Genomic DNA, 8,472 nt, shown 5'->3' on the forward strand with positions numbered 1-8,472 from the left:
TTGTGTAACGTTATATTGTGTAATTGATTATAATTCCATGTATTCTATTTGTACATCATAATCCATAATGTCTTTTGAATCAGTAAATCATTGGAAATATTCTGTAAATCATATTTATAGTACCATATTTTATTTATTCATACCAATCTATGTTTTAAATATTTTGTATATTTTGCACTTGCTGCTATTGCACTTTTGGTTAGAAGCTAAACTACATTTTGTTGCTTTGTACTTGTACATTGTAATAAAAATAAAGTTGAATCTAATCTAATCTATTCTTAAAAGGAAAAAGTTCTACATTACCTCTGATAAATGAGATGCTTGAGTCTTTTCTGGCTCCTTCTCAAAGTCGGCTCTCTCTCCCTCAGGCTGCAGCTCTGGCTGACGGAGCTCTGGAGTCGGGTATCCCACTCTCTCGCGCCGCTAGCCGCAGCTCCAGCTACACACGGGCTGATGAGTTCCAGTCACTCCGACCAATAAAACAGCTCTCCTAAAGCACAGCGACACCAAGCTCGTCGAGCTTCTCTAAACAAACTCAAGCACAAGCTAACGGTCGCTAACGCGGTTGCTAAGCGCTCTGAGCTAACTAGCTCAGCTTAGCTAAGCTAAGCTAACTAGCGTAACTTAGCTAGTTAACCTATTTATCTATCAAACAGTTAAAAAATTAAGAAAGCTACTCAGAAATATTCACTGAAACTGTCAGTACTCCACATTAAAAAGGACTAGCAGACACTTACTGCAACTATTTTTTTTACTCTTAAAGCCTCTTTTTAGAGCAAAACTACTTTTACAGTCATAGGCTTGACTTTTTAACCGTTCTCTCCCCGGCTTTGGTTCGCTCAGGATCCAGTCTCCCTCTGTCCCGCCCCTCTCACTCAGGAACCAATAGAAAACACTCAAAGCGTGAGATGTTTTTAGACGATCCAATCAGAAACAAGCTATAGAAAAACTCCGCAGGTATCATTAAGTATTATTATGCAATATGCAGGAAGAAGTAAAGATTCTTGAGTTTACAATACTTAATCAGAAGCAAAATTATCCACTCAAGCTTTTTACTCAAGAAAAATGGAAAAGTACTGCTTTCAAAACTACTTAAAATATAAAAATAATGCAAAGGAAAACATGGTATTAAGGACAAACGGTTAGGTGGTGCCACAGGGTCCTAGTGCATATCAAAATATTAGAATCATAGACTGTATATAGCTGGACAGAGCATCGTCTCTCAAAAGTGAAGCCACCACAGGTCGGGCGCCCCCTGCTGTTCGGCTGCAGAAAGCTGTGTAACTCCACCCATCCCCATAGGTTTCAATGGCAAAACAGACAACTTTTAATCACGTTTTTTTCTAATATGCTGTAATTCTACCTCCATTATTTAAATGCAGCAGCTAGTATAACCTCTGCTTATATTGTCAAATTTTTATATTCTCACATAATTCGTTTTTTAAAACGTTATTCAGCTCTATTCAAAAAAGGTGTGGTTATGGTAAAAGGGCTGGTTATGGGCGGGACCAATAACAGACCGTCAGCTCCGCTCCGCTTCGCTCTGCAGCCTGTGACCGCGAGGCAGCCCTCAGGGGCGGAGTTATTTAAATGAGTAGGAGCTCTCCACAGTCTTTCTCCCTCCTCTGGTCTCTACTGCGCAGACTCTGGTCTCAGAATCGCCAAAATGGCGGAAGATTTTGGCTTCATTTTCATTGAATGAATGGGAACGGCGACACAGCGTCCATCTTTATATACAGTCTATGATTAGAATATAATAGAAAAGTTACTTTATTTCAGTTATTCAGTTAAAAATGTGAAACTCACATACTAAATAGATGTATTACACGCAAAGTGATCTATTTTAAGCGTTTATTTCTTTTACTGGTGATGATTATGGATTACAGCCAAAGAAAACCAAAAAATCAGTGTCTCAGAAAAGTTGAATATTATATAAGACCAATTGGTACATTTGGCAGTTTGTGCAGTGTGCCAGTCTTGCTGGAAAATGAAATCCGCATCTCCATAAAAGTTGTCAGCTGAGGGAAACATGAACTGCTGTAAGATTTTCTAGGAAAACACTGCACTGACGTTAGACTTGATATAACACCAATGGACCAACACCAGCAGATGACATGACTCTCCAAACCATCATTGACCATCAGTAAAGTTGGCATTTCATTTGAAAATCAAGTACAGATAAATGTGTTAAAATGTAAGGAATAGAAGTCAACATTTGTAACACCTCTGGAAAACAACTGTGTGTGGAATGATTTACTCATTAACTCACTCACTATTTACAATATTACATTTGCTATATACTGAACTAATGTTCAGTGTGTTTAAGGAACATAAATAATTTCTCAGTGTATTCAATTTATAAGAGTATTCAACAAATTCCCCAGGAGGAGTTTGACAAAGTATGTGTGTAATGATGTCTATTATGTTTTTGCCAAGTTTCCTGAATTTTCAAGCAGCTGTGTTCTGACCGTACCACTTAGACGAACAAGTAAATAGTAGCTTTGACAGGCTGCCCGAGTGAATAATGACATAAAGGTTTGGGTGTTGTCCTGGGCCCACCACTAGAGTAACTATTACTGGGGCATTTTCCAGCCTGCCGATCTACCAGAGTATCTATGGGAGTGACAGTTCTTTATTCCTGCTCATGAGGGCAATATGGGTCAGCTAAATGATTTTTGGAGGGTCATGTAGCCCTAACACATCACCCTACAAAAATCAGGAAACCCAATGTCTAAGCATACTGCTAAAATGAAGGGGAAGTACTAAGTGATAGGGGCAAGGGGTGAAATGAGTTCGGGCGTTACTAATGGTCTAAGAAAAAGCTGCTAGTTTTTCATATTTTGTTTCTTGAACTTTGTTCATGACATTTTCTGGAGCAACTTTAAATACTGGTAAACTCTTCTTGCACTATACAGAAAAGTCAGTCTGGTTTAGTGGGTCTGCCTTGTGAAGTGTGAAAGCATAAGCCACGGGCTGTTTAGTGCCCTTGACAGAGGACTTGTGAAAGCGACACAAATGGAGTGTTTTCAATGTGGGACAGTGGGAGTGTGCTGCTGTGGAGCTGTAGAGCTGATCTGGGTTCAGTTCTGTGTTTTTCCAGAGAATCTCTGCACCATTTCTTTACAAAGCAGGGGAGCTGTTCCAGAGTCAGTAAGAAAAATGTTGGCAGACGCACTCCTGGCTTCTCCTTCGCAAGTCCTCGGCGAGCGCCAGACACAGTGATGGACGAGCCAGGGGGCCTGGGGAGTGCGGAAGGGCGCAGCATCCCTCCCTCTTTCCCTCGCTCCCTCCTTTCTTCCTTCTCTCCCAGCTCATCGTTAGCACAAACGCAGACTATCTATAGTGCACCTCTGACCTCATTTGACAAGAACATGAGCACCTGCCTGCCTCTCAACAACAAACAGTATGTGTGTGTGTGTGTGTGTGTGTGTGTGTGTGTGTGTGTGTGTGCATGTTTCTTTTAATATATTTTTTACAAAAATGTCATAAGAAGTTTTTCAGCACCAGCAAATTTACTCAGTTTTGTAATCAAGTAAGTAAGTTTGACAGAATTTTGTGTTTATTTCATTAAACATAAATTGACTTTTTATTTTTTTTTTAGGTTAGGGTTAACAGGTTTTAAGTCAAAAGGCTTAGACTGTTACATTCAGAGTAAATAATATATATTGTCAGTGTGATGCAAAAACATCTCCAAATAAAAAAATATTTTAAAGAGGAATGAAATAAACATTCTTAACTTTAAATGGAAGTCAATGTAGAAACATTTTATTGCATTATTTTGGACCCTTTCTATTGGTCTATTCATTCATGTGTTTCTATTGTTTACAGTTTTTTTTAGTATGTCTTGTTAGGGAAGGCAGCATGTTTATGATTGGCTAATCTTAATGCGCCTCAGAAACTGTGGAATACTTAAATCAGGTTCTTTTTCTGGATCTTTTAGCCGCCAACACAGAGCAGCCCACCGGGAATTGTGCCAGTGCTCCCTATGTCCAGGTCATCGCTGATGACCAGCTTTTCAACCATCAAAGACTAGACCATCTGAAAAAACTACCAGTAGAAACAGGAGTTTCAAGTCAGATAAAACAGGGAAAATGGAGTTACAAGGTCTCTACAAGTTAACCTCTTTAATGTCTGCATTGTAATTGAGCTATTTATGTTAAAATGTGTTGTTTAGTAAATAATAAAACCGATATGTAGGCATTGAGGAATTAAAGTGCAGGCCTACATATACTTCCTAACTCTGGGGCGCACTGTTCCAGCATTTCCTCTCTGAAAGCAGTTCTGGGCTGCATTTCGGAATCAGGGCAGGTAGCTGAGGAGACGCAACACACACGGCACTGACCCACATAGCTGACAGGTAATGAGGCAGGAGGAGGCAGGTGGTCATTCTGGTGGGCGGGTAGAGCTGTCCGTTACACACACATGCACACACTCACACACACACACCCAGATGGTCCCAGAGTCCTGCCCCCCCCCACCCCGACGCCTTTCTCTGAGCAGTCGAAAAGTTCATCAGCCAGTCTCCAGAGAGCAGCCAGTGCTGTGAAACATATGCATAAGTGTAAAGTGAATTGAAGATGGGGGGGTGCTGCAGAGGACAGAGGAGTTTGTAGTGAGTTTCAGGGTGTGAAATAAAAACAGCACCATCTGCTGGATTAAAATTTGTAATGCATTGCTACTGTGAACAGTGCTGTGAAAATTGTCTTCCTGTCATGGTTCAGGTCAAAACTGTTCCACAGCATACACTGATCAGCTATAACATTACCATCACCAACTTGTTTGTACACTTATTGTCTATTTTATTAGCTCTATTCAGCATACAGAAGCACTTTTTAGTTTTACTTTATAATTATAGACTGTACTCAATCTGTTATTCTGCAAACTTTTTTATTGTTATCCCCCTCTCATTGTTTTTCAATGTTCAGGACTAGGCGTATGCCATATTGTAACGTATGCAATAATATCGGCAACATGTTTGAATATCGTGAACGATGTTATACCCTGAAATATTATCACATGATGGTACTTTTTTTTTTCTATTTTTAAGAAAGGGGAATTCAAAATGTTCTCATTTTCTATTATATATCTACTAGTGACAGATTATATCTGTACAGTAAAATTAATTTTACCTCAATCCTGGATATATGGAGATAAATGGAGTGCATCATTAGTATCATACCATTCTGGATCATTTACTGTTACAATCTGATTTTGTTGTAGTAGCGTATTCTTGATTTTTTTTTTTTAAAACAATGTTTTGTCATATCGCCAGCAGTATCGTTATTGCAAAAATACAATGAAATATCATGATATTATTTTGGGGCCATATCACCCACCCCTATTCGTAGCACAGCAGTGGCACTGACATGGTGTAGTGTGTGTTGTGCTTGTATGAGTGGATCAGACAGAGCAGTGCTGCTGACGTTTTTAGTGAGAATTGTCCACCAACCAGGAACATCCAACCAGCATCCAACGTTTTGTGGGCAGGGTCCTGTGTATAGTGTCCTGGGGCAGTGTCATGTAACCACAGATGAAAGACTAGAGGAGGAGTAACACAAAACACAAAATATTGCAGCAACAGATTCAGAGATTCTCTCTGTGACTTTATAGTATTTATTATTACAACAAGCTAGATGCATACATTTTTATAATACAAGAATTATTTTATGTTTTACTGCAAAAACATGTGAAATTCAAAGGGCTTTGCCTTTTTTACACTGTCTGCACATCTCTTTTTCATCACATCATGAAGATAGTAGGCCATAAGGCTTCACATCCCTCTAAACTCATCCAGATGTATGCCACCCAGTGCCAGTTCCCTCCATAATACCATAACAATGTTGAAAGAGGCTCCTCTGCATTATCCTGCATAATAACCCATAATGAGCATAATTCTCTTCTTTCTAATACAGCCAGAGCCTTGCTTTCAGCAGGTGGCCACAAAACCTCATATGCATACAGCAAAACAGAGGCATGGAAAAGACATGCAGAGAGAAGACTCATCGAAACTGATAGGAAACGGGAGAGACAACAGCTCTATAACACACTTACACTCCCACAACTCGCTAAACAGTGGTCCCCTGGGACCACAGCCAATCAGCACAGCCTCAGATTCAAAGCACAGCATGTGTGCGGGGTGTGAGGGGATGCGGTGATAAGGCCTTGTTAATGCTAAATGTCTGATGAAGGATGGGATTGATCTCACAGCAGGTATCAAAGACTTAATTGGTCTCAAACAAACAAAGTCAAATCCCTCTTCTCAGTGAGTCCTCTGCTGTCAAAAAGCCAGTCACCGTCTTAATTAGGCATCAGTTGTGAGGAATTTGGAATTCTTTGAGGTATGTCTGTTTTCGATAAACATGGATAATTAGCTCCGGCAGAACCCCATCACTCCTCTCTGCCAGCTATATACAAGGATGCTATGGTAAAATGTACACACACCCATTCATGAAATGATCTAATCAGCCAATTTTGTGAAGCAGTGTAGTGCATAACATCATCCAGATACATGCCCCACAGCTTCAGCTGATGTTCCCAGACGACATTTCAACATTTATTTATGCTTAAATCAGTATTATATCAAGATTAAAATGAATTGAACTGAATTATGTAATGGTTTTGAATGATTAATCAACATTGATATATTTTTTACCGTCTCTTACTTTTCAACATTAATCTATAGATTAATCTATACTTTAAAAATATAGAAAAGGAGAAGTAAGTACAGAAAAGTAAGTTCCTCAGATAGAGGAAGAACTAAGACATCAAACTTTACTGTTTAGGTTGTTGTTGTTTATATTTTAAGTTATTTAACAGTATAAAATGTCATATAAATATAATAAAACGCTAATAAAATCAAAATAATGACCATATTTATATAATGATTATTACACTGATTCATTGGTTTACCTTGTAACCTTGTTACAACTACTAAACATTAGATGCATTAAAACTGTGATTTTAGTGATTCTGAGCATAATTAATGGTTCAAGGTGGGCTTACTTGAATATATATTAGGTGAACTCATGGGATTTTCTGCACAACCGTCTCTATAATTTCTGTTTGTACTAGTGCAAAGTTGCCATAAAATACATCTAATGATCTGCAGTTCTTCTGACAAAAATGTCTTGTTGGTGAAGGAGGTTCAACAGAAAATGATGGAACTGGTTGAGCTTAAAGAAAGACTGTGGTAAGCAGAAAAAAACATCTTAAAACCCACAAGATATAATCACTACTGCCCACATACTTCCTGGCATTCTTTATGTTGGCATGAATTTTCAGCAATACATCTACTAGAGTTCTGACCACAAACATAAAGATGGAAGAAGTTGTAATAATGTACTTACTACCAAAAAGATATACATATTAGCGGTAGAGAAATGGTGGAAAATGGCCACCACACATTTAGTTTTCTTGAAGTCCATATGGCAGTGTATCACTTGCTCTATTAGCTGCACTGCCCATGATTTCCGGGGGTATTACACTGTTTCTTCTGTATCCGATGTTGTTAAAGTGTGGGGAGTATTTCCTAGCTTCAGCTGATTTGAGTATTGCTGATCGCTACAGTTTACCCTATCACAGACATCATTGCAAAAGTTGATTTCAGGGAAGTTTTTTTAATGTAAGCTAATGAAGTTTATCATCATAGTTATCCAGAGGTCATGAGGGTAAATTTGAGTTAGGAGGTTGCCTCGCACTATGGGCTGCATTAAAATTGCCTTGTCTACACTGCAATCATTATGCCACAGACACAAAATTCTTATGGCAGCTCAAAATATCAGACATATAGCAAAATTGTAATTGTAAGTATATTCTAGATTTTTGGTAGTGTTTCACTATGCTTAGTGCACCAGACAATGTTTTAAAAGAAAGAAACAAAAGGGAATGTGTGTGTGTGTGTGTGTGTGGAAGTGAGCATGATACAGATGGACAAACAAATAGAGTTTGAGCAGTTGAGCAGGTGTTTCATTTACTCAAACACTCCCCATGAGCATGAGAAGAGTGCAAGTAAGTGAGGGAGAGAGACAGAAAGAGAGAGAGATATGCATTGGTATGAACTCTCTCCTGATATTAACAGAATGCAGCAGCTGTGTGTGTGTGTGTGTGTGTGTGCTGTTGGTACTGCATGCAGCCTACTGCCACCTGGATTTTAATACTTAGCAACTACATCTGCCCTGAGCAGCAGGAATGGTACAGGCTAACCTATAAACAGGCCACGGCAATCAGGAGTAAAGCTGGATCTACGGATTTACAGAGGAGGATTAACATTTATTGCCAGTGAAATGAATATCTGTTTTCCCCCAGTTTTTCACAGAATCGGCATATACTGTAAGGCATCAGGATCAGAAATATGCTGCATGTTTTAAATAAGCTCAGTTTCATTTTCCAAATTTTGACCGATTTGTTGCAAAAAGTCATATGGACATACGGTTCAGTAGTGACCTACATTAGGCCTAAAGTAATATCAAGCAT

General features: G+C 38.9%; 1 protein-coding gene across 17 annotated transcripts in view; it reads right to left on the minus strand.

Annotated features, from left to right (window-relative positions):
• The window catches only part of camk2g1 (calcium/calmodulin-dependent protein kinase (CaM kinase) II gamma 1), a 99,723-nt gene extending 98,918 nt beyond the window's left edge, over positions 1-805 (minus strand). For 4 of the 17 annotated variants that reach the window (XM_022669023.2, XM_022669026.2, XM_022669022.2 and 1 more), the window contains exon 1: positions 304-805. The gene's annotated coding sequence lies outside the window, so the exon portion shown is untranslated. The remainder of the gene's footprint in view (positions 1-303) is intronic. The other 13 variants (XM_015608352.3, XM_022669030.2, XM_022669027.2 and 10 more) reach the window with 8 other exon arrangements.
• Between the last annotated feature and the right edge of the window lie 7,667 nt (positions 806-8,472).

The sequence above is a fragment of the Astyanax mexicanus genome, chromosome 15, assembly GCF_023375975.1.
Source record: "Astyanax mexicanus isolate ESR-SI-001 chromosome 15, AstMex3_surface, whole genome shotgun sequence".
Classification (NCBI taxonomy): domain Eukaryota; kingdom Metazoa; phylum Chordata; class Actinopteri; order Characiformes; family Acestrorhamphidae; genus Astyanax; species Astyanax mexicanus.